The following is a 26,781-nucleotide window of genomic DNA, read 5'->3' on the forward strand; positions in this document are numbered from 1 at the left end:
AGTTATTAAGAGTATATAAAGAAACCGTTGAAGTAAATTTACCAATTTATGGAAATCATTACAGATGAAAACAAAGGCAAGTGATGCAATGTGAAGAAAATGAAAAAATTCTTCAAGCATGGCATGTTAGCCCTGAAAGAATACTGGAAGGCGATATCCTTCAGGGTTTTTACAAGAGTTTGTCGTTGTTTTGGTCTTTTGTGGTTGTGTTTTTCCGGGGAAGAGGAGAAGTCATTTTGTTTGGTTTTGCTTGTTTACATCCTTTGTGTGTGTGTGTGTGTGTGTCTCGCAATTTTTTGTCATTAACATATAATGTATTGTTTGTTTCAGGGGTACAGGCCTGTGATTCATCAGACTTACACAATTCACAGCACTCACCATAGCACACACCCTCCCCAGTGTCCATCACCCAGCCACCCCATCCCTCCTCCACCCCACCCCAGCAGCCCTCTGTTTTGTGAGATGAAGAGTCTCTTAGGGTTAGCCTCCCTCTCTGCTTTCCTCTTGTTTCATTTCAAACAGCGCCCCCCAGGTACCTTTTCTTTTCCGGGGACTCGGTGTGAAAAGCCCCATGGACTTGAGCCCCTTGTTTTATTCCACGGGAACTGAAGGCCAGACACCAAGGTCTTTCCCTTAGAGGCAGAGACGTTTCTTAACGAAGTAACGAAATAAAGATACTTTCTCAATGCGTTCTTATACTGTTGCAAAGGGAGGCAGAGGGAAAGGAGGAAGGGAAGGAAGTGGGGCGGGGTATCTATCCTCTGCGCCCCCTGCCCCAAGCCCTGGCAGAGCGCAGGCGGGCGGCGGGCTCAGGACGGAGACGGGGGAGTCCCAGGCCCAGCTAGACACAGAGAGGCAGCCGCCCATCACCTCCAGGAGACCCAGGAGGAGGTAGGAGGCCGCCGGAAAGCTGGAGATCCGCTTCGCTGCTTGCCGCTGGGGTGGGAGCGGGAGTGCAGCAAGGTGTGGGCTCGCCTGGGAGCGAACATCTGGAGCGTGGAGGCTGTGCTGCAGGGGGTTGCAAAAGCAGATCGGGTCCCCGCGGGGCTGTAGTTTACAGTAGAGTTAGGATCGCTTTGCGTGTGTGGGGGGGGGGGGGGGGCGCAGGATCGCAGGGGCGCTAAGAAAGAATCTCCGCAGGCCGATTTTTAGGGAATATGTTGTTGAGATATTCCAGACTGGGTTGATATATATGGCTAACCCGGTGGATTGACAAGACACGGTGCAATCTTCAAAGGGCTTTTGCAAAAGGTGTCTGCTCATTGCTAAGGTTTCAGAAATACCAACCTGCACCACAGTTGCTTTGGAAGAAGGATGAATTAAAATGACTTAGCTCCTAATGTTAATCTTGAACCCGAGGAACATGAAAATCTAGCTTGGTGCTCCGATTTAGGAAATGACTGCGCCTGAGTAAAGTTACAGGAAAGAATCATAAAATGGAGGGGTCCTTAAAAAAACCGATCAGGCCCAGCACTCCTTTTCCCCAAAAGTTAAATATTTAAAACAACCAAAACAATTATTTATCTTAAAGTTAATACTTTCCCAGGTATATTAATGACTCATTAATCATTTATATCACACAACACATTTTCATTGACTGTCATGTTCAAAGTAACACAGGAGATTGAAAAGAAAGAGGCAGGAGAGGGAGGGGGAGGGAGAGCGGAGGAGAAGGGGGCGGGAGGAGGGGGAAGAGGAGGTGGAGGAGAAGAAGACGACTGCAAAGAGGATCCTCTAACAATCTGCCAAGGGCAGCGCCTGGGTGACTCAACTGGTTGAGCATCTAACTCTTGGTTTTGGTTGAGGTCTGATCTCATGGGTCTGGGATGGAGACCCTGTGGTCTCTGAGCTCAGCAGGGAGTCAGCTTGAAGATTCTCTACCTCTGCCCCACTCCTGCTCCCTCTCTCTCTTAAATAAATCAGCCGCTGCTCTCTCTCAAATAACTAACTAGATAAATAAATCTTTTTTTAAAAGATTTTACTTATCGGGGCGCCTGGGTGGCTCAGTGGGTTAAGCCGCTGCCTTCGGCTCAGGTCATGATCTCAGGGTCCTGGGATCGAGTCCCGCATCGGGCTCTCTGCTCAGCAGGGAGCCTGCTTCCTTCTCTCTCTCTCTGCCTGCCTCTCAGTGTACTTGTAATATCTCTCTGTCAAATAAATAAATAAAATCTTTTAAAAAAAAGATTTTACTTATTTATTTGACAGAGAGAAATCACAAGTAGGCAAACAGGCAGGCAGAGAGAGAGAGAGGAAGGGAAGCAGGCTCCTTGCCAAGCAAAGAGCCTGATGCGGGACTCAATCCTAGGACCCTGGGATCATGACCTGAGCCGAAGGCAGAGGCTTTAACCCACTGAGCCACCCAGGTGCCCCAACAAATAAATCTTTTTTCAAAAATCTACCAAGAAAAGATCATTCTAGGTCAATGCACATTAATGTGCCAAGCGGACATAAAAGTTCTGTTTTAAAAAAATTAAGTGTGTGATAAAGTTATGACCAAAAAATTAATAAGGAAAGGAAACGTTATCCTTTATATGCTATGAAAATGAAATGATTGGAAAAAGTCTTGTCGGTGCTTCTCATCACACCATACTTCTAAATTTAATTCAGAAGGAATAAAGAATAAAGTATTTTTAAAAGTCATAAACCAACATGAAGCAAATTTAATTATATATTTACTACTTGAGAATAGGAAGGACTAAGCAAAATCTTTGAAAGAAATAACAATAAAAACCACTGACAGGCTTAACTGTAAAAATGTAAAATCTCTTTAGGAAAAAACAAATGAAATTAGAAGAAAAACTTAGAAAAATATTTGCCAGTGTAAAACAACAATATAGAAAAAGTTTATATCTTTACTATAGACAAAATATTAACTCAGTAAGATGGGTCCTGAAATAGAAAGTTGATCAAACATATTAACAGGCAAAAAAATTACAGTTATAGATAAACATTTGAAAAAATATTTCCATAAAACACTGAAACATAATTCATTGTCACAAAAACTTAAATGGAAAAAAAAGAAGACAGATGTAATATTTTATGCATCAATTTATCCTAAAACTTGTATGTTAATATCGTATGCTAAAGAAGTAGAATTAAAATAAGTGCTTATTTTCTGGAAATTGGAAAATAATTTCTGAGGGACCATTAAGCAATAAATACTAAGAATCTTACAAGTATTCTTACCCTGAACACAGTAATTCCATTTTAGCAACTTAATCTATGGACTAGTCATAGATTCACACAGATTTGTGAAAATAATGATTGTTGTTCAGAGACTTGGGAAATGCATAAGATAAAATGTAAATTGCAAAAAGTGGGTTACAATTAATAAAAGCCTCTTTGTACACATTACATACACCTATATGTGTCATAAACGGCCACACTGAAGGCTAGAGGAAATATTCCAGAATATTGAGGGTCATCACTGGGTCATGAAATTATGATTAATATCCCAACATTTTTATAAGGAACACAAATTGCTTTCTTTACCAGCAAAATAAATATAAAATGGAAAACAATACAAAAGAACAAAAATAAATTATCCAACATTCTCAGGAAACCAAATAAAATTCTATAAAAATAAAAAGCAACACTTTTAAATTCTAAAATATTATGCAATTTAAAGCTAAGGATTTTGCAACTTAATCCCTGAGAAAATGATTACTTTCTCTATAAAAAATCACAAGTCTAGCCTCCTCTTCCTCATCACCATATGTTATTAGTGTAAGTGTGTCTTCAAATAAGTGTCTTTTATGATTTCTAGTGACTTTTCACATTCTTTTTGCAGAATTATAGCAAATGGGACATGTTGTTAAGATATGTGAGACAATCATGTAAATTTGAATATGGATTAAATATATTAAAATTTGTTAAATTTGTAAGTTGTGATGATATGGTTTGCACATAAAACATATTCTTTCAATCAGCAATGCACAATAAGTATTTATGGGTGAAATGACACAATGTCTAGAATTTGCTTAAATACTCTAGCCCCTCCACAAACACAAAAGTGAAGGTCTAAATGAAACAAGATTGTAAAAATATTTATAATTCTTGAAGCTGCATAATAGGTTCATGAGAATTTATACTTTTTTCTCTCCTTTTGTGTATGCTTTAGATTTTTCACAATAAGTTTTTAAAATGTCAATGGAATAGTTTGGGCAGCTACTAATAAATATATTTGTCAAATAGGAAAACATCATCCAAGAGAAATCCAATAGAATGACAGCTTTTAAGGCAGTAGGATTTTTCCTCAGTACTTTTTATATTGTTCAGGTGTAAGCTACCACTGGCTTTTCAGTTACTTTCCCTCCCCAACACCTCCTGTTCTACTCCTTCCTGTTAACAACATTTGTCGCTACATGAATACTAGACGTGGGTCAGGAACCATGATGGATATTTTTTTCAAATTTCAATAATCTAAAAGCTGTTTATCCTATTTAAAAGAAACATATTCTCAGGGGTGCCTGGGTGTCTCAGTGGGTTAAAGCCTTTGCCTTTGACTCAGGTCATAATCCCAGGATCCTGGGATGGAATCCCTGCTCAGTGGGAAGCCTGCTTCTCCCTCTCCCACTGCTTGTGTTTCCTCTCTTACTCTGTCTCTCTCTCTCTGTGTCAAATAATAAATAAAATCTTTTTAAAAATTCTCTAATTTATATATATATATTTTTATTTTTTTATTTTTTATAAACATATATTTTTATCCCCAGGGGTACAGGTATGTGAATCACCAGGTTTACACACTTCACAGCACTCACCAAAGCACATACCCTCCCCAATGTCCATAATCCCACCCCCTTCTCCCAAACCCCCTCCCCCCAGCAACCCTCAGTTTGTTTTGTGAGATTAAGAGTCACTTATGGTTTGTCTCCCTCGATCCCATCTTGTTTCATTTATTCTTCTCCTAATTATATTTTTAATAAATAAACAAAAGCACATTATTTCATTTGTATTATTTTAAATAAGTCAATATTTCCATCAGTTACAGGTGGAAATAATTTATTTGTATAACTGTAAAGAAATACCATCCAAAAACCTGGCCCTACCCTGCTATTCCTTGTTGCCACAGCTGGGAGCCAAGTTTGAAAAGTCCAGAAAGAGGAGATAGAAGGATACAGTTCTCTTGTGTTATTTCAATATTTGTCTTTTCTCCGGCCATAGATTTGAGATAGGAAGCAGCACAGAAATATATTATTATAGGAGATGAAACCTCTTGATTATGAAAATCTCTTATCACCTTCAAACTTGATACAAGACTTCTGCCCACATTTGGCAGTTTGTAATCTGCCCTGTCCCAGAGCCCTAAATTAGTGGAGCCACCACGGATGAGAAGCCAACACAAGGGGATTTCAGGCCATCACGCTTGTGTGACTCTAATCCATCTTCTTGATCCTTACTCATCTCTGATCGCCAGGCTCTATGCCCCGCCCTCCATCGTGGCATGTACCACCAGAAGTCTTGATGCTTATGATTTTTCCTATCATTTGTACCTTCAGTTTTCCCCCAAAGACATTTATTTATCATCCTGCTTTCGGTGACTCGCCTCTGCCTGAACCTTGGTTCCAGTGAATTCTCCATGCCTTTCAGCTTTTTTCTTTTTTAAGCTTTCCCACTTTCCTGCTCCTCCTCCAGCTATTCAAACAACACCCCAGCGTCGTCGCTGGGCACAGGTACCTGATGCTTCCAGGGCTAGGGGGTTGTGATACCGTTCACGACCAGCCCTAAGCATGTGATTCTCACAAACTGTCACTTTGACAAAGATTTGTAAAATAAATGCTCATAATATGTATTTGCTGGGGTGTTTTTACCATCACCTTGGCCAGAGAGAAAGGATGTGGGCTTTGCAGTCATAGTGGACAATGAAGCTATTTACTTTTCGGTGCATTTTGAAAGGATAGCTTCTCTCATACCCACTTGGTGCAGATATCGTTTCCTGGAAACAAGGAAAATGAGTAACACTTAAACTTGAAGCTAAAACCAAAAGCTTTGCTTGAATGAGTATTTTCTAATTATTCTGCAACCCAATCTTAAACTAGAAAAATTACCCAGACTAACTAAATCAAAACTTTGAGTTTTACTTATTTTCCCTCAGTTTGCATTCAAACATTGTGTGACTTAAAACTTTTTTTTTTTCAACTACTCACTTATTCAACAAAACAGCTTGTTCCTGTGGACCACTCTATTCAATTCAACCAAATTAGCTAGGCATCAATTATGTTCAAAATACTAAAATTAGGGGCGCCTGGGTGACTCAGTGGGTTAAGCCACTGCCTTCAGCTCAGGTCATGATCTCAGGGTCCTGGGATCGAGCCCTACATCTGGCTTTCTGCTCAGTGGGGAGCCTGCCTCTCTGCCTACTTATGATCTCTCTCTCTGTCAAATTAAAAAACAATAAAATAAAAATTTAAAAAATACTAAAATTATAAATGTGTCATAATAATCATAGATGACAGTTACTAAGTACTTAGTCTGTGCTAAGCACAGCAATTGTCATGCATTGTTTTTTAAAAGATTTCATGTATTTATTTGGGTAAGACAGAGCAGAACAAGAGAGAACACAGGGTTGAGGATGAAAGCAGAGGGAGAGGAAAAAGCAGAGTCCCCAGCTAGCAGGGAGCCTGACATGGGGCTTGATCCCAGGACCCTGAGATCATGACCTGAGCCAAAGCCAGAAGTTTAACCGACTAAGCCACCCAGGACCTGTGTCGTGTATTATTTAACCCTGACAGCAACACTACAAAGTACGGGGGTTATTATTTTCAGCTGCTAAACTGAAAATTCCTTAGTATAGACATTTAGAGATATTTTAAAGTATTATCGAAAAATGAATTACAGGGGCACCTGGGTGGCTCAGTGGGTTAAGCCTCTGCCTTCAGCTCGGGTCATGATCTCAGGGTCCTGGGATCAAGCCCCACATTGGGCTCTCTGCTCAGCAGGGAGCCTGCTACCCGCCCCACCCCACCCCCCCCCCCGCCTCTCTGCCTACTTGTGACCTCCATCTGTCAAATAAATAAATAAAATCTTTAAAAAAAATGAGTTACATTTTTAAACTAAAAAATGACAGGCTGCCTGGGTGGTTCAGTTAGTTAAGCATCTGTCTTCAGCTCAGGTCATGATCCCAGGGTCCTGGGATCGATCAGCATGTCAGGGTCCTTGCTCAGCGGGAAGTCTGCTTTTCCCTCTTCCTCCGCCTACTGCTCCTCCTGCTTGAACTCGCCATCTCTTTCTCTCTCTGTGTCAAATACATAAATAAGTAAAATCTTTTTAAAAAACGACATAAGAAACACATATAGGCAAATATATAACCTTGGAGGCAAATGACCAGAAGACTATATCTCACTCTGAGTTCACGATGGTCTTTGCCACTGATGTCCTATCATAAGAGTTTCATCATTTGTTAGCATTTCTTCCAGGACATGGAAAGGTGTGAGGGAGAGGAGAAAGGAGAGAACAATCCAATTTAAAGTTTGTCAGCTGCTAGATGCTCTGGTAAGAAGTTGGTTAAGGGATAATCAGAAATGACTGATTTGGCCAAGATTTTGAATTCACCATAATCTCCAAAATCCAGATTTACATATCAAATTTGGACACTGAACTAGAAAGCATTCACTTTTGGACACCTATAAAAGCCAGAAGATTTCTCTACATTATCCTATTTAGTAATGACATCTAGATGACATAGCAGGTTTTCATACCCCTGTTTTATAGGTAAGGAAATCAAGTCTCGCAAAGTAATGTGCTCAAGATACCAAAATTGCGATGTCTCTGGGGAAAGTAGCTGAGATGACTCGGAGAAATTGAATTTTGAGATTATGTAGATGTTGGTTCAAATTAGAGCTCTGATATATTCCTGCTGTGTAACCTTGGACCAGCTCCTTACCCTGTCTGAACTTCTGCTTCCTTAACCATAAAATGGAGATAATGATACCTAATACATAGACTTATATAATAATTAAATGAGGTAACGTATACACAGGAGATGAGTTCTTCAAATGATAGTTTGAATTGATAGTACAGATGATAGTTCTTCAAATTCCTCCCCAGTGTGATTTATGTAGTAAAGGGAAAACCCAGGTCTGCCTCAGTTGGGCCAAGACTCTCCCTCAAATGGCAGTCACTGTGCCCTAGAGTAAAAATGTAGAGAAGGACAGAAACTAAAATGAAACTTATGCGAGGAAAGGAAGGAGCTATGGCCAGAATAAGGAGGGTCAAGGAGCTCTCCACATCAAAGCTTCACTCATTTTAAGCAACATAAACCACATTTCTAAAGGAGTTTTCTTTAAAGATATGGGTTGAAGTAGCTCACAAAATCAAAGGAAACTTGAATAGAACAAGGCTTTTTGCACAACCAGGAAAGAGGACTCAGTCATGAAGGCAGATTGGACAGTTTCTTCAGGATACAACCAAGGAAATGAAGCCTCCAGCCATTTTCACTCCTTAAGCCACTCACTAAGTTTCAAGACCCTGGGAGAGAGAATCAGTTAGTCTGTGCTGAGTCCTGTATTTGTCCCACGGTTAAAGGAGTCTAGTCACCTATGGCAGCCAGGTTACTTCAAATGACAGGGAAGGCAGGATTCACCAAGGAAAATTGGAATCCCTGAAGAGAAGGAGTATGGAAGCCTGAGCAGGTGGAAAGAACAGGGTTCACAAGAAAGTATATGTAGGTGATGGGAGAAAAGTCACAAGAGGAAGCCTCTTTTATACCATTGATCAAAGTTTTATAAGTGTTCCTTTGCCTGGGTGCCCCATGACAATGCGGGCTCCTTAAGGGCTGGGGGCTTCTTTGAATATCTGTCCTTAATGATTCCCATAATCAGCAAATCTTAGCAAATCTTAGATGCGTAGAAAGTTCCTATTTCACCACACCAACGTCACCATGGAACAATTATTGGTTGGATCCCATAAACAAAAGAAAAATATTCATTTACAAATAGGGCACATAGATGAATAAAATGAAGGATTAGATGTTGAATCTAAATAAAAAATTTGTTAATAATAACAAAATTAATAAATAATTTAATAATAAATTAGTTAAAAGTTCAAATTCCATTCTCTAGAATTTGTGACTAATATACGTGAGAAAGAAAAAAGATCTTTAAAGTCTGGTAAACAACAGACACAACTTTTACTGTGTACTTTGATATGCACAATAAACTTATCCCTTCATAGTGAGGTTTGTGGGTTTTTTTTAAGATTTTATTTATTTATTTGACAGACAGAGATCACAAGCAGGCAGAGAGGCAGGCAGAGAGTGAGGAAGGGAAGCAGGCTCCCTGCTGAGCAGAGAGTCCGATGTGGGGCTCAATCCCAGGACCCTGGGATCATGACCTGAGCCAAAGGCAGAGGCTTAACCCACTGAGCCACCCAGGGCCCCCATAGTGAGTTTTAAAAGAAAGTCAAAATTTCATTTAAAAAACAAATTCGAGCGGCGCCTTTGTGGCTCAGTCAGTTAAGTGACTGCCTTTGGCTCGGGTCATGACCTCAGGGTCCTGGGATAGAGCCCTGTGTCAGTCTCTCTCTCGCTCTCCCTGTTCTTGCTCAATCTCACTTTCTGTCACATAAATAAATAAAATCTTTCTAAAAATGTGATCCATAGAGAAAGATGCTGGCCCTTTACATCCATCCATGCCAGGGTGAGGACATACTTTATCCACTACCATACCCCAACAACCTGCAACTCTGAGTTGTTTTCTCATAGGAGCATATACGTTTATTGATTTTCCCATACCTTTTGCACATTCCCTTAGTAAGACTATATTTCAGAAGGTTCGAGATAGAGCTTAAAATGTTGGAATACAATCTAAAACATGGGCCTTAAAACTAAATGGCTCATGTGGGAATCCAACTCATATTTATTGACTATGGACACTTGCAATTGATAATAAATGACTTGCCCTTGGTGATATTATATTGCCCTGAACTAACAAAGTCACCTCTCAACTAAGGGTGACATCATAAATGCTCTCTGTCTGCAATAGTTAATTTTAATGTGTCCATTTCGCTAGAGTGTGGTGTCCAGGTTTTGGCCAACCGCCAGTCCAGATGTGATACTGTGAAGCTACGTTTTAGATGTGATTCACATTTAGTCTGTAGACTTTGAACAAAACAGGTTACCTTCCATAATGTGGGCAAGTTTCATCGAGTCAGCAGAAGGCCTTAAGAGCTAGAACTGAGGCTTCAGGATAGATATAGATGTATATGCTGTTTGATCTGTTTCTCTGGAGAAGCCTGATGATACAATATCTTAGAGTGTTTCCAAAGGTTTTGTGAATGGAAAGTAGGTGACTCTCTTTTTTAAATTTAAAATAGTGCAATTTAGCGATTTTTCTCTGATTCTATAGCTTATAAATCTATAAATAGCACATTTTCACTCACTTCCTTGTTTAAAACCCACAAATGGTTTCCCAACCTCCAAAATTCTTAGCATAGTCTCCAACGCCCTGTGTGATCTGCCCCAGATAGGCTCATTTGAGCAGATTCGCAGACATCACTTCCTACCGTTGGATATGACAATCAGTGGTACAAAGAATGCCTCAGTCTCTCCCTGGTGAACAAAGGACTAAAGCACTTATCATAGATGCTCTTAATAGTCTCAGTGGGATATCTGAGTGGATTGTCCTATCACTTGCTAGATTATTTCTGTCCAGACAACAGGGGCCTGCCCTCAGATGCAGATTACTGTCTACTCAGAACTACTAAGTGCCAATGACGAGGCTTTATCATGGGCGCTCATTTCCCAGACCCCTTTCTATAACTCAGTCTATTTTGACAATACAACACCCCCATAGGTGTGTTACAATCCACTGTCCTGGTCTCCTAAGGTACACACCCTGATCCCTTTGATGGAACTCGAGAAACTCCGTGGTGCCTATGAATTATTAGAAAGGACATCTTTGTATCATTAGAAGCACATTTACAGAACTATCTCTCAGGTTACTGCCACAGAAGGCACCTTATATCTACTTTGGATCCTTCTTTATTTTCTTCAGTTTGAGTGAGAAATGTTTTCTAATTCGGTCTAATGTTCCCTTGTGGGGTCTAGAGCTCCCTGTGCCTTGATTAGGTTGTCCCATTCCTAAATAATATGGCCATATGGTTTGTCCCTATTTCTGAGTCATTCTGCACCTTCTCCTAAACCTGTCTAATAACACTCTGTTGTCAAAATACGGAAGAACTGAGGTTATCCCATTCCCACCCCTCAACAAGCAGGGTTGAGAGATAAGCTACTTACTTTTGGGGAAATACGCTAATAAGAAATTCCATAACAGAAAGAGAAATCTGTGGAAATTTCTCAATAAAATTTAGTAATGGAATGAATGTGTAGAAAGTTACAACTATACCTGCATCCATCAGCTGGCTGTGCCACCATATCTTAGGCTATAACACACACACACACACACACACACACACACACACACACCCTCATTATCACCACCATCACAACAACAATGCAAAGGGACAAGGAAAAGGGACAAGTGTCCCATAATCCTAATCAATTATAATCACAGGATTATAAAAAGAAAAATCTGGATTGTGTGACTGTAAGTATTAAATGAATCAACAGAAGAAAGAGGTTCTGTGTAGGACCTAGAAAAAGAGAAGTAAAGCAAGAAGTGGTCAGTGTCTTTCACGCATCATCCAAGGGGGAAGTGACTTGAACCTTGAGCTTGGACCTACCATTTCTCTAGGCAGATAATAAAGATAATAGCTCCCACCCACAGAGTTCCTGCTCTGTGCCAGGAAAGTTCTAAGCCCTAGGCATTTACAAACCCATTGAAATGCACAGCAGCCTATAAGTAAGTGCTGTTATTTCCCCCATTTTCAGGTAGGGAAAACTGAGACACAAAAGATGTATTTATTTCCCTGGCCCCAAAACCAGGAATGGAGCTGGACTTGATTCTAGATACAGGCATCCGGGATCTGCTCTCTAAGATTAGACGAGTAAAACTGGACAAGACAGCTTTCCTTTCTGTTTAGGACGAGGGAAGAGAAAACTAGTGTTTGTTGGGCAAATGTGAGTTGCTGAGTATTAGGCCAAGAGTGTTACATATACTGTGTTGGAAACAACCCCTGAATCAAACCATCTGATCCTCATTTTATGGAGGTATAATGGGCCTCAGAGAGGTCCCTGGAGAATCAAGTACTTTCTTGAGGATTACTTGGGGAACTTGTCAAAATCAGACTGTGTTGGTTTCCTTTCATTCATCTTGATACTAAGCAACAAACAAATGTAGTATATTAAACAGATCCCGGCAAGAAGATGCAATCTTGAGATTATGGTCCATGTGTTTATCTGATATGGACCAATGAACCATTTGATAGAACATGCCACACACACACACACACACACACACACACACACACACAAAACAAAAACAGGAAATTCAGTTCAGCTGTCTTCTGAACTAAGTCAAATTTAGTTGAGCGTGACTTAACAGATTCCATTCTGCTGCTTATATGAGTCAACAGAGAGTGTTATGTTTAATGAAAAAGACGTCTCAGAATCTGCAGAATTGAGTACATTTTAAATCATTCCAATTGTTTGGTTATTACCATAAAAACTTGTTTAGATGTAGGAGAGAGTTAAAATAGAAGTTACAAAAGCTGGAGCCAAAATCAGCATCCAGGAATCTCTCAAGTACAACAACTTACCCTGAGACATTTCCTTCAAACAAATTTACATTTTATTTTAAGGATAAAAGTAGTGGACCTTCTAGAAGGGTCTATGGAAAATAAAGATAAAAATTGAAGACTAAAACTTACTATCCTATGGTGATCATGTTAATATCTGAGGCTGAGATAGTATTTTACAATGCATACACGTTAGATAATATTTCTATGATGCTCTATATATACTTCTGGGTCTTTCTCAGTTAACATTTAATTCAGAATCTTTTCCTATGCTATTAAATATTTTTTGAAATTTAAAGATTGCATAGTATTTATAGCCTAGATATACCACAGGGTATCTTCTGCTGTCAGACATTCACTTCTGTTGTTAGAAGCTTGCACCACAATAAACCAAAGAATCAAAGGTAGCGAGAGTATTGACACATTACTCGGAAAAACTGAAAATAAGGAAAAGAATCAAGCATGTATCATGCCTTTCCAGCATGAACTCTTTTAGAGTAATCAAATTGTCAGAGAGAGAGAGCTTTTCTTTACAGAAAATTTCCAGTTCATGCAAAAGGATTGGTTGAATTAGAAAAAATACCATTTTGTAGGTTCTAATGAAATAATGGCTCTAGGCAATGATCATTAATAAATGTAATAACTAATAATTGTGTAAAAAGTCAATAGGAACCTTGATAAAGAGCGCTCTCCAGAACTACAAATCAATCTTAGAGTCACTGAAAGTGGGGCAAGCAGAAATTATGTGCATACTGATATAATACAACAGGAAGTAGAAAACACCACACACACAGTATTCTTGCCCCCCTCAAAAAAACCTGAAAATGAGCCTGACTAATCAAGCCTCATTCTAAGTGCTAGTTTACAGAAAATAAGAGAGAAAGAGAAAAACATTAAATGATACCATGAGGCAGACATCAGCTAAGTCTGACATTCTACAGGACAAATGACCTAGTTTATTCAGCAAATAAATAGCAGGAGAAAGAGAAAGGGGGGACTGTTACACGTTAACTTCAGAGATGTGACACCGGTATGTGCAATGTGCAGACCCTTCTTATGGATTCTAATGTGAGCAAAACAATTATCAAAAGACATTCTGTAGTCAAGGAAGAAATGTGACCATAAACCTGTTTAATTCCCTTAGACTTAATAATGACATTTGAATACTTTTTGAAGCTTTTATCATATAGAAACATTTGCAAATAAAATAATAAGAGGTCTTTCATTTGCTTTAAAATAGTTCTGGACAGAAAGCAAACAGAAACAGATGAAATAAGAGTGGGAAAATATTAATAATTTCTGAAGCCAGGTAATGGATACACAGAGATTGATTGTCATATTCTCTCTACATTTATATTGGCTTTTCCATAATAAAAAATTTTCCTAAAAATATTTTCCTAAAATATTAAAATGAAAATCTTTGTATATATATGGAAATAAAAATCTTCACATATATATGGCAAAGTTATATATAAATATCATTTCTGTAATATAGATATCATATATAGGTATGCTTCAGGATATTTATCTATCTTTGTTTGAAATTTTTCCTAAAACCACAGAGTATATTCCTAGAAAGAGAATTGTGAGGTCAAAAGGCCAAACTTATTTGAGGTTCTCAAAAAAAGTTTTAGGTGCTCTCCAGAAAGTGTACACCAATTTATGACCCCACCAATGTCCATCACCAGACCATTATCAAAATTGCATATATGTATTTTGAAACATTCTATTTTGATAGAGAAAGGCTATCTTGTTTTAAGTAATCCTTTACTTAGAAAATGAGTTGAAATCTTTGAATTAAAATTAGCCTCTTGTATTTTGTCTTCACTGAATTTTCTGGTTAAACCTTTTATCCATTTTTTACTGCAGTCAGAGACTTTGGGCTTTGAGCTATAAGAATTTTTTTATATACTAAAAATAACAGCCCTTCTTAATCTGATGTCAAATACTTTCACATCTATTGTTTGATTTTTATTTTGTTCATTTATGACTCTTCAAAAGTCAACTTTCATGTAATCAAATCTATAAACATTTGTGCTTTCTTTCATTGCCTTTATGCTTAAAAATTCCTGTCCCCTCCTAAGATGAGGTAAATACACATCTTCTTATAGATTTTTAATGATTTTTTGCTTTTTCATTTTTAATCCATCCAGATTTCATCTTGGTAAGTGGTTTATGGTGTTAATTGGCATTCTTAGTCTTTTTCAAATAGTAAGTGATTTTTTTCTTCATTTTTTTCTTTTCTTTTTCCTTTTTTGGGTTTAAGACACCTCCTGACACATAATAAAGCTCTCCATATACTCTTGTATGTTTCTGACCTTCTTGATAACACAGCTCCCTCTTACTATTGAATTTTGTGCCTACACCATATGATTATGATTTTACACAGAGATATTTGCAAATGACATATCCAATAAAGGTTTAGTATCCAAAATAAATTTTAAAAAACCTTTACAACTCAACACTAAAAAACACAAATAACCCAATTTAAAAATGGGCAGCAGACATGAACAGATGTTTCTCCAAAGAAAACATGCAGCTATCCAATAGACACATGATAATGTGCTCAACATCACTCATCATCAGGGGAATGTAAATCAAAACCACAATGAGATATCACAGCACACCTATCACAATGGCTAAAAGAAAAACATAGGAAACAACAAGTGATGACAAGGATGTAGAGAAATAGGAACCCTCGTGCATTGTTGGTGGGAATGCATACTGTGGAAAACAGTATGGAGGTTTCTCAAAAAATGAAAATTAGAATTATCATGTGATCTAGTAACTCCACTATTAGATATTTACTCAAAGAATATGAAAACATTAATTTGGGGTGCCTGGATGGCTCAGTGGGTTAAAGCCTCTGCTTTCAGCTCAGGTCATGATCCTGGGGTCCTGGGATTGAGCCCTGCATGGGGCTCTCTGCTCAGCAGGGACCCTGCTTCTCCCTCTCTCTCTGCCTGCCTCTCTGCCTACTTGCGACCTCTGTCGTCAAATAAATAAAATCTTTTTAAATAATACTCTTTAAAAAAAAAGAAAGAAAACATTAATTTGAAAAGATAAGTGCACCCCTGTTTACTGCAGCATTACTTATAATAACCAAATTATGGAAGCAACCCAGTGTCCATTGATAGATGGATAAGTGGATAAAGAAGATGTGGTACATATTTTTAATGGAATACTGGTCAGGCATAAAAAAGAATAAAATCTTGACATTTGCAATAACATGAGTGGATCTAGAGAGTATAATGCTAAGTGAAATAAGTCAGTCAGAGAGAGACAAATACCATCATTTCACTCATAAGTGGAATTTAAGAAACAAAACAAAGAAGAAAAGAGACTGACAAAACAACAACAGACTCTTAACTAGGTGGTTGGGGGTGTGAAATAGGTGAAGGGAATGAAGAGTACACTTACAGTGATGAGCACCAAGTAATGTGTAGAATCAATGAATCACGAGACCATACAACCTGCAACTATTATAACACTGTGTGTTAATTATACTGGAATTAAAAAATTTTTAATAATAAAAAAGTGATTAAAAATTACTTTTTTAGGGGCACCTGGGTGGCTCAGTGGGTTAAAGCCTTTGCCTTCGGCTCAGGTTATGATCCCAGGGTCCTGGCATAGAGTCCTGCATTGGGCTCTCTGCTCAGCAGGAAGTCTGTTCTCCTCTCTCACTCCCCCTGCTTGTATTCTCTCTCTCTCTGTCAAATAAATAAATAAAATCTTTTTTAAAAATTACTTTTTTAAAAAAGAGATAAGGTTGTTAAACTAAGGAAATGAGAGAAACAAGTAAAGGGCAAGAGATATTACAGCAGATTCATTTCAGTGTATATCGTCTATATCACTCAATATTTTGTCAGCAGCTATACAAATTCTGTGAGTTCTAGAAGCAATAGCAAAGCCCCTAAGTTGGTGTACAGAATGTTATTTTATTTATTTACTGCTGTATGTTCTTGGACAAAGTAAATAACTTCTCTTATCCTTCCCTACAAAACAAAGATAACATCTATAACATGAGGTTCTTATAAGGTTCAAATGTAGGTGAGAGGTATTTTTATTACTTTTTTAAGAGGGGGTGGGAGCAGAATGAGAAGGAGAGAGAGAATCTCAAGCAGACTCCATGCCCAGCATGAAACCCAACATGGGGCTCGATCTTACAACCATGAGATCATGACCCAAGCAGAATCAAGAGTCAGACCCTTAACTGAGTCATCCAGGCACCCTACAAAAATATTGATAATGCCCAGGATAGTGTGAAAAAAAAGGGGGGGGGGACCACTAATCCATTGGGAAGATGCTAGAGATGTTTGCCATGTCTTTTTCAGTAATTTCTGCAGTAAAGATGTTTACTTTTAGGACAAATGGGTATTATGTAACCTGCCACCTATGCTGAAGAGAGTTAGAAAACACACAGAGAGTCTTCTTTAGTTTGTGGCATCATTAATGGAATTAAAATTTTTGCAGTCAACTTCGACTCTATTTGATCAACTTGCCTGAAGTGTACAATGGACTCCTCACTTGGTGCCTTTTGGACACTACCAGCATGGCTTCACCTGTACACTGAGGAGTTGAGAGTAGAAGAGAAAAAGCCCCCAATATAGTTGTAAACAAATGGGACAAAAACAAACAGCCGTCCTTAAACATACTTCAACAAGTAAGCTTTATATATCCCTCATCTCTAATATCAGAAGCTGTGATCTGTGCCTTTAAAAAGATGGAACCAGCACTCACCAGCGCAGGTAGGACTGAAACACAGCTAACACCTGGGGATGGTAGCCAAGCTTCCAACAGTGATCTGGAGTGCCTGCCCTCCCCACCTCCTGCTTTAACAGCATGGTGCTTACCTATAGCTGAGCACCCCACTGTCTTTGTCATCAAGCCTCAGGTTTCCCCATGCTGGCTTTTCTTTTCTGCCAGCCAGTCTGTCTCCTTGCTGGCTTCCCCAACTTCTGCTGTCCTCACTTACTGTGTCTTGCCTTCCTCCCTAGGTCAACAAGCCCTAGCACGTGGGACACAAGGAGGAGCAACCTTTCAATAAATATACTTGATAAGTAGAAGTGAGTCTCAAATGAACAGAATTAAAAAAAAAAAATGCTACTAAGAAGGTAAAAGATGCCAGACTCAAAAATGGCAGAATGCAGCCTTAAGGCAACCGCAGCCATAAATTAGAGGAAAGTTGAATCCTAGTGGAACAGACTCCCTGACGGCTCACGTTTGCATTTCTCTTCGATCAGAGAGAATAGCTCAAGTGAAAACCATATATGCTTTCCCACCAATAGTGTAAGAGGGCTGGGGCGCCTGGGTGGCTCAGTGGTTAAGCCGCTGCCTTCGGCTCAGGTCATGATCTCAGGGTCCTGGAATCAAGTCCCGCATCGGGCTCTCTGCTCAGCAGGGAGCCTGCTTCCTCCTCTCTCTCTCTGCCTGCCTCTCTGCCTACTTGTGATTTCTCTCTGTCAAATAAATAAATAAAATCTTTAAAAAAAAATAGTGTAAGAGGAGGGTTCCCCTTTCTCCACATCCCCTCCAACACATGTTGTTTCCTGTCTTGCTAATTTTGGCCATTCTAACTGGTGTAAGATGATATCTCAATGTGGTTTTAATTTGAATCTCCCTGAGGGCTAGTGATGATGAACATTTTTTCATGTGTCTGATAGCCATTTGTATGTCTTGATTGGAGAAGTCTCTGTTCATGTCTTCTGCCCATTTTTTGATGTGATTATCTTTTTTGTGTGTGTTGAGTTTGAGGAGTTCTTTATAGATCCTGGATATCAACCTTTTGTCTGTACTGTCATTTGCAAATATCTTCTCCCATTCTGTGGGTTGCCTCTTTCTTTTCTTGACTGTTTCCTTTGCTGTGCAGAAGCTTTTGATTTTGATGAAGTCCCAAAAGTTTATTTTTGCTTTTGTTTCCTTTGCCTTTGGAGACATATCTTGAAAGAAATTGCTGTGGCTGATATCGAAGAGATTACTGCCTATGTTCTCCTCTAGGATTCTGATGGATTCGTGTCTCATGTTGAGGTCTTTTATCCATTTTGAGTTTATCTTTGTGTACAGTGTAAGAGAATGGTCGAACTTCATTCTTCTACATATAGCTGCCCAGTTTTCCCAGCACCATTTATTGAAGAGACTGTCTTTTTTTCCACTGTATATTTTTTCCTGCTTTGTCGAAGATTATTTGACCATAGAGTTGAGGGTCCATATCTGGGCTCTCTACTCTGTACTACTGGTCTATGTGTTTGTTTTTATGCCAGTACCATGCTGTCTTGGTGATCACAGCTTTGTAGTAAAGCTTGAAATCAGGTAACATAATGCCCCCAGTTTTATTTTTGTTTTTCAACATTTCCTTAGTGATTCGGGGTCTCTTCTGATTCCATACAAATTTTTGGATTATTTGCTCCAGCTCTAAATGAAACAGGTTCAAATAACTTCTCAGCCCCGCTTGGCTTCTTTCACTTTTAGTAATGAAATCTCCAGAGGGGTTTATTAGTCTTCATATGAGAGCGATCAAAAGAAGAAAAGAATGGCATAATGGCCGTGTGTGTGTGTGCACTATCCTGAAAATCTATATACCATCTAATACTTTAATTCATCCATTGTATTCCCTGTTGAACTAGATTCATACTTACATGTGTAAGATTGAGTTGAATGTAAACAAAACAGTCCTATACAACCTTCTCTAAAACCACCAAGCACAAACCAGAGCCCCAAGTCGTCTGCCATCCAAACAAATAAAGCCGTAGCCTTTCTTCTCATACTTCAGTTGTGAAATTAGAAGTGCTTCTTTTTTTTTTTTAAGATTTTTATTTATTTATTTGACAGCGAGAAATCACAAGTAGATGGAGAGGCAGGCAGAGAGAGAGAGAGGGAAGCAGGCTCTCCGCTGAGCAGAGAGCCCGATGCGGGACTCGACCCCAGGACTCTGAGATCATGACCTGAGCCGAAGGCAGCGGCTTAACCCACTGAGCCACCCAGGCGCCCTAGAAGTGCTTCTTCATTGTCTTTCCTAATTCCTCAAATTCCTACTAAACGCCTACCATGGGATAAACAAAGCCAGGCATGTGTCCATCCATTTTTTGTCATTAAATGACATAAAATCCATGGTATTACATTTTGAATTCAGCAAAGAACACAAAGCTGAGAGAAACCAGACAGCTATGATGAACAGAACTTAAATTTTAACTCAGGTCCTCTGATTCCAAGACCTTTCCACAAGCTTAGCTTTTCTTTCCTGAAATCCTTGCTAAATTCAGTGAGTAACTGGATATAAAGTTTTATCATCAGTAATAATAACAACAAACACAGGAAGTATCATTATAGAGTATACTTTAAAAAAGTCAGATTGTTTTCGCTTGTATTTAAAATTGGAGGGGCACCCGGGTAGGGCAGTCAGCTAGGAGACCGACTCTTGGCTTCAGCTCAGGTCATGATCTCAGGGTGTGAGATTAGGCCCCACATTGTGCTCTGTGCTCAGTGGGAGTCTGCTTGGGATTCTCTCTCTTCCTCCTCTCTGTCTCTCCCTCTGCTCGTACTCTCTCTCTCAAATAAATAAATCTTTTAAAAAAACTAATAAATAAAATAAAATTGATAATAGATTTCCAAGTAGGAAAAAAAAAAAAAAGAGCAAAATCCAACCGTTCTCATCAACATGTAAAAGCAAAGTGAAGACAAATGTCCAGACTTTGAAGACAAGCAGACATTCCTGAAAAGCAGCTTCAGCTCTGTCTGTATTTACCATCTCTGTTTCTCTGGGTGAGTCACTTCACCCCTCTAAACCTCGGCTTCCTCATCTGTAATGTGATGTTAACATCTTCACTCAAGGATTAAATCAAATACCACATAATTACCCTGAGCATAGCCAGAAAACCATAGTTGGTACAGTGAACTTTCAGGTTTTTAGAAGCAAATTAACAAGATTTGCAGAATGAAGACTAATCAAGTTAAACACATACATTCACATACATAATACACAATTATATATGGATGTGTGCCTGTGTAAATTAGGTGAATGTACACATTATTTAGAAAATATGAAAATTGTTGCCTCTGGGATCAAACATGCAGTACAAAGTAGCAGATGTGTCTGCTCAGCCTAGCTCCTTCTCTTCCTTCAACCTTGCCATCCCCACCCCATCCCTCTCTTCCAATCCAGGTCAGGATTTGACCTCTTCTTGATCTTCTCCAATGGTTGCTGCCTAACCTCCCCATGTATACAGTTCACCTGTGGAGGTGACAAGTGTCCCAGGTCCCCCTGCACCCAGGAACTTAACAGGTACCCACAAGGCTTGGAGCAAATATGATTACATTTACAGATTATTTGGGATTATTTGTGACTTTTCAACACCTTGTCCCACTCCAGGTCCCTACATACAAAACACCACACATCACCATTATCAATTTATATTTGTTTTTGACTTTATAACTTATATTTATATTTGACTCTTGCATCTTCTTCACCGGGCCTTCCAAATGGCCCTTCAGCTTATGTGTCTACACTCTTAATGACAGGGGGATAATTTCCTCTTAAAGATGTACCATATTTGATATTTTGATAACTCTGGAAAATTCCTAATATTAGACCAAAGTCCCCCTTTTTATGATATTAATATATGTGTTTTCTTCTCTTTAATGATCCTTTAAAAATCTTATCTAATCCCTTTTCTATGAAGTCAGATGAATTTCTGTTGGAGTTCTTTTATAAATCAGGTTGTACCACAAGGGCATAACGCTAAGTGAAAGATGCTAATCTCAAAAGATGATAAACAATATGATTCCATTTATATGACATTCTGTAAAAAAGCAAAACTATGTAAGGACAGAAAACATACTTGTGGTAGCCAGGGGCTGGTGGCACCAGTATCAGACCACAGACAGGTGTGTAAGGGAAGTCTTCTGAAATTATTCTGTGTCCTATTATGTTGGTATGTGGGTAGTTACAATAATCTATGCATGTATTAAAACTCATAGAACTGTATGTTTAAAAAGGTAACTATTACTATCTGTAAATTTCAAAAAGAATTATTTATTGACCTCTCACTCTGTGTGTGTCCTATGATTCTTTCATTTTAATCTTTATAATGACCCCATGAGAAAAGTAACATGATTATCATCCCCATTCTAAAGGTAAAGAAACTGAGACACAGAAGCATTATAACTAACTTGCCCAGGGTCATAAAACTTGATAGAGGCAGAGCTGGAATTTAACCCAAGTAGTCTGATCCCAGAACTGAATATCTACACTGTCCTATGCTGTCTCTGAAAGAAAGGGAAAAGGAGGGGCACCAGGGAGGCTCAGTGGTTAAGCATCTGACACTTAATCTCAGCCAGGTCTTGATCTCAGGGTCGTGAGTTCGGGCCCCACGTTGTACCCCATGTTGGGTTCCATGCTGGGTGTGGAGCCTACTTTAAAAATTTTTTAAAAGAAAATGAAAAGGAGCTTCACTTACCCTCTGTCAATGAAACCACATGATCTATTTAAGGAGTAGAACATCAGAGAGAATTGTATCAACACAATTAACTTGCAAATACCACTAAGATCAAACATTTCTGGGCCACAAAAAGTCCTAATTGCTGTTTTAACAACTAATATTTAAACTTGGCAGTTTCCAATTTTTCTTGCAGTGAAATGTCTTATTAATCTACTAAATAAATTGTAAAATCAATTTTCTAATGCCTGTGTACACTGGTGGTAAAATCTTTCCCTAACTGTCCCTTAAGGAATCCTGTTTCTGATGTGAAGAAAATGGAGTACATCAGTTGGAGGCTCAAATAAATTGTTTACAGTTTCAAAACTCTTATTCCACTCCTTCTGCCTTCCCACTCCCCAAAGCTAAATCCTTCCGGATATTTGTTAGAACTAAAACCTCTTAGTAATGAGACAAGCAGATAAATACACCCACGTTTGGTGCCTTGTGGTCATTCTTACACATTCATTTAGGTTTCTCAGTGCCTGCATTCTATATGCCCACAAACTCTATTCCATTCACTTTGCAAAAATAAAGCTATCGCTTTATTTTTGGTAAATGGTATGCTTCAAATTCAGTAGCAGCTGCAGCTGGGAAGAGAGCGAATTATGATGGCTTTTTAAAAATAAAAGTTACAAAGAGGGCCTAAACTTGGTAAGCACAATCTTGAGATAATACAGGTTGCTTAGTTTTGATGTAAAAATTTGGTTCAAGGGGCTCCTGGGTGGCTAAGTTGGTTAGGCATCCGACTTTTGCTTTCCACTTGGATCATGTTCTTGGGGTCCTGAGATCCAGCCCCACATCAGGCTCTTTCTCTCTCTCTCTCTTTCAAAAAAAAAAAAGTAACTAAATAAATTTTTAAAATTTTAATAAAAAATAAAAATTGGTTCAAAAAAATCTGCTTTGCAATTTTTCTGTCCAGTACTTGCTCACGGCGGTTGTAATCACTTCAGCTCCCTACCCAGGACAGATTACCGATGCGGTCATGTACACATTCGCCATTTCCAGGCAAGAATGATCTGAGGTCTCTGTAATATTTCTGTCTCAGATCACCTTCCCTGAAATACTCAAGAGTTTAATGAGCTATTCTCAGCCTATCACCATCATCTTCCGAACTTCTGTAGGCTGAATTCCCTTACTCTTCAGGGACGGCTCTTCTAATAAATTCAACGCCTTATGTAACCTACAATTAAGTTCAAGCAAAGTCACATCAAAAAAGGAATGAAAGAAAGACTGTGGAACCTACTCTGTCATTGGAGTCCAACAGTCCCGGCCCCCCTCATCCTTCTGTCACTTCCCATCAGCCTACTACAAGACCTATTACTGAATCTCTGGTCACCTTTTTTCTACAAAAGGGCTTCAGCCATATTTATCTTTCAGGGCTACAGTTAGAATCAAATAAGATGATGCTGACCTAACTGGGCTCTCTCTAAGTGATAGTTATAATTATAGTCAAGGAGAGAAATCCTACAGATGGAACAGCATTTGTCTATGGCCATTTGCAGCTTTATTTCACAATAGTTCCTCAGGCAAATTTGCCTACTCCCTGCCTCAATATCAAGTTTGATCTTGTTACAAACTCATGGGGCTTTCAGTGTTAATTATTAGTTATGAGCACAGCTCCCATGGAACACAATGGATTTTGGTTGATGAAATTAGGCTTGGGAGAGAAATATTTCAGAGATCAGAAACGGCTTTGCAACCTGAGGCAGCTAGCCGGCAGATTGCACAATCGTAATTCACAGGCGCGAGCACACACGCCCACACACCCAGGAAATGTGGGGGTTCTTGTGGAAATCAGTAGCTTATCTATTATGTGCACTCCGGAGCTGTAAACAAGACCATGTGAGGACTCAGCTAGAATGCTTCCTCTGACTCAGTATTAAACAAACTTCCGAACTGTTAGGGAAGGAAATAAAGCCACTGGACCCCCAAAGACATCCACGACAGAGAGCCAGGGATCATGGGAGTTGTTAATATTTAATTTCTGTCGGAGACAGATACAAGAATTAAAGTAAGTTTTGTCATAAAAACAAAATGTTGCTTAATAACCAAAAGCGAGCATGAATTAGAGTCAGTTGTAATCTTCATATGGACTGCCCTATCAGAAATTTGCATGACCTTTGCGGAATGGCAGGATTTTTAAAAACCTTTGGTGTTTTACTCCATGAGACTCCTAGCACAACTTTCTATTTGGTGACAATAACATTAGTGTCATGGTCTATAATATGATGTTAGCTCAGAATGAATCAGAGACAAAGATCTCACCAGTGGTGGAAAAAAAAAAAAAAAAACCCTAGGTTTTTTTTTTCTCATAGATTCTCGTAGACAGCACAACATGATATAGTGGGAAAGACATGGGCTTTGAAATCAGGAGTGCTCTAACCCTAAGTTTTCTAGCCCTGTGATCTTGGGCAAGTCACATCTCCATACTGAGATCCTATTTTCTCACCTGTAAGATCATGACACTGAGGAGGCTCTTGTTAAGATCAAATCAGATATTAGATGAGTAAGCATTTTGACAAGAGTGATACGAATATGAGGTATTATGACTCACTGCTTTATCCTGTGACTGTCCTCATATCATCTGAAACAGAGTTCAAGTTTAGAAACACCCTGGCATTGTTGTTGCTTGAGGTAAATAACAAGCTCTAAAGCTTACTTCCCTTTTGGGCTTCATGACATTTTGATTTTTAGAAAGGAAAAAAGATGGCTACCGCCTGTAACCGGAAAGCTGCTGTTACAGCTGAATCCAGAGGATACAGATCTTACGTATAATTTCATTTCTGAGTTTTAGAAGACTGAATCCAGAATTCACCAATTATAAAATAAGAGGAAATGGTGAAAGCACCCTAATCCTTACCAATGCCCACAAAGGAGGATGTTTTATTAAGTGTTGTCTGGGTGCTCAGACAGTAAAGGACATTTACCATTTCCGGCAACCCAAAGCTTGACCTCACACTTGGACTTCTGAAGGTAAACTTCCTGAGAGGAAATTAAATACAGAGAACCCCTCCCAGTTTGACATACCAAAAACACCATAAGACTAAATTAATTTTTAAAATTTTACTCTCAAAGTATCAACTCCAACAGAAAATACAGTTTTTTTTAAATTTAGAATAAGAAGTGAAAGCAAAATCAAAGATATTCAAAATATCCTTTTCTTCTTGCCTATGTCCCTATAAAAATTGGCCCTAAAGTAAGATGAACTTTCTTCCTTCTTTCCCTATAATATTTTTACTTAAACCCTAATCGCCAAGGCTTAAAAATGAAAACATTCAACTGAAAGGAAAAGAAAGACCTATAACAGCCACATTTACATATGTGACTTATGTAATTCAAGTCAAATATGAAAATTTTGTACCCAATTCTCATTACTCAAGCCACCCAGGATGATTCAGGTTTGCTTTCTTCTCTGAGGTATGTTGCACCTTTCAAGTTCAATGGACACTCTGAAAGGTCAAACAGAGTCCATCCTTCAGGCAGACGAAACACTGTTCTATTTTTAAAAGACCTCTAGAGAAGGAAATTCCACAAGCTTCCCAGCTACACATTCCAGTGTCTATCAAATTGCACTGTCTGAAAAATTTTCCTTCTCTCTTATCTAAATCCCTCATTCTGAAGTTTAAGCCTGTTGCCTCCTGTCTGGTCCCTGATGGAGATGATGGAGATAGTCTCATCATCCTTCATAGATCAACCTCCTTGCATGAGGCTCTTCTCAAATCCCGCAAGCCAGAAGCCCCTTGATTTCTTTTATTTATTTATTTATTTATTTATTTATTTTTAAATTTTTTATTTTTTATAAACATATATTTTTATCCCCAGGGGTACAGGTCTGTGAATCGCCAGGTTTACACACTTCACAGCACTCACCAAAGCACATACCCTCCCCAATGTGCATAACCCCACCCCCTTCTCCCAACTCCCCTCCCCCCCCCCCCAGCAACCCTCAGTTTGTTTTGTGAGATTAAGAGTCACTTAGGGTCTGTCTCCCTCCCAATCCCATCCTAACACTCTTTGTCGCAGCTCTTAAATCGTTGCTGTTCCTCACCTATCATTTTCTGCCAAGTTTTCTTCCTTCCACCTTGTATTCACTTCACATACCCTTTTAAAAATGATACTTATAAAAAGCAAAGGAAATCAAAATTTGCCAGTAACTTTACTGCACTAAAGAAACCTTATTTTTTATTTTGTTTGTTCTCACCCCTCCTCCGGACACATTCACACATCCTTGTAAATGTTATGTGCAATTTTATTGAATGTACTCCCAGTTTTAAAATTTCTCCTTCAGTTTCACACCCCAGAGCATGTGTTGAGTGAGCTAGCTCATTGTCATAACATTAATAATGCTGGTGCAAAGGTCAGGAAGAATTTCCTCCTTCGTTCAATAAAATTAAATGATGGATTATGTAGTACTGAAGCTCTCTCTTACGTTATAAGAACTGAAAGCATTTGACATTGTCCTTGACACCTCGCAGGTCTTAACAAGACACACAGCCAGCTTATTAGAATGAAAAATATACTTTCTAGATGATCCCCGCATCTACCTCTACTGTGCAAACCTAGGTTGGTTGAGAGAGCTGGACCTCAGGGGAGGGCTGAAGCCAGGAGTGGAGAGTCACCTGGCAAACGTGTGGAGGGGCAGGAGCTGTGGCTACATGGTCACACCTCCTAACAT

General features: G+C 38.9%; 1 long non-coding RNA gene across 1 annotated transcript in view; it reads left to right on the forward strand.

Annotated features, from left to right (window-relative positions):
* Positions 1-714: 714 nt before the first annotated feature.
* LOC131812652 (uncharacterized) overlaps positions 715-26,781 on the forward strand; it is a 37,367-nt gene continuing 11,300 nt past the window's right edge. The window contains exon 1 of the long non-coding RNA XR_009346427.1: positions 715-891. This is a non-coding gene — a long non-coding RNA (uncharacterized LOC131812652). The remainder of the gene's footprint in view (positions 892-26,781) is intronic.

Source organism: Mustela lutreola, chromosome 12, assembly GCF_030435805.1.
Source record: "Mustela lutreola isolate mMusLut2 chromosome 12, mMusLut2.pri, whole genome shotgun sequence".
Lineage (NCBI taxonomy): Eukaryota > Metazoa > Chordata > Mammalia > Carnivora > Mustelidae > Mustela > Mustela lutreola.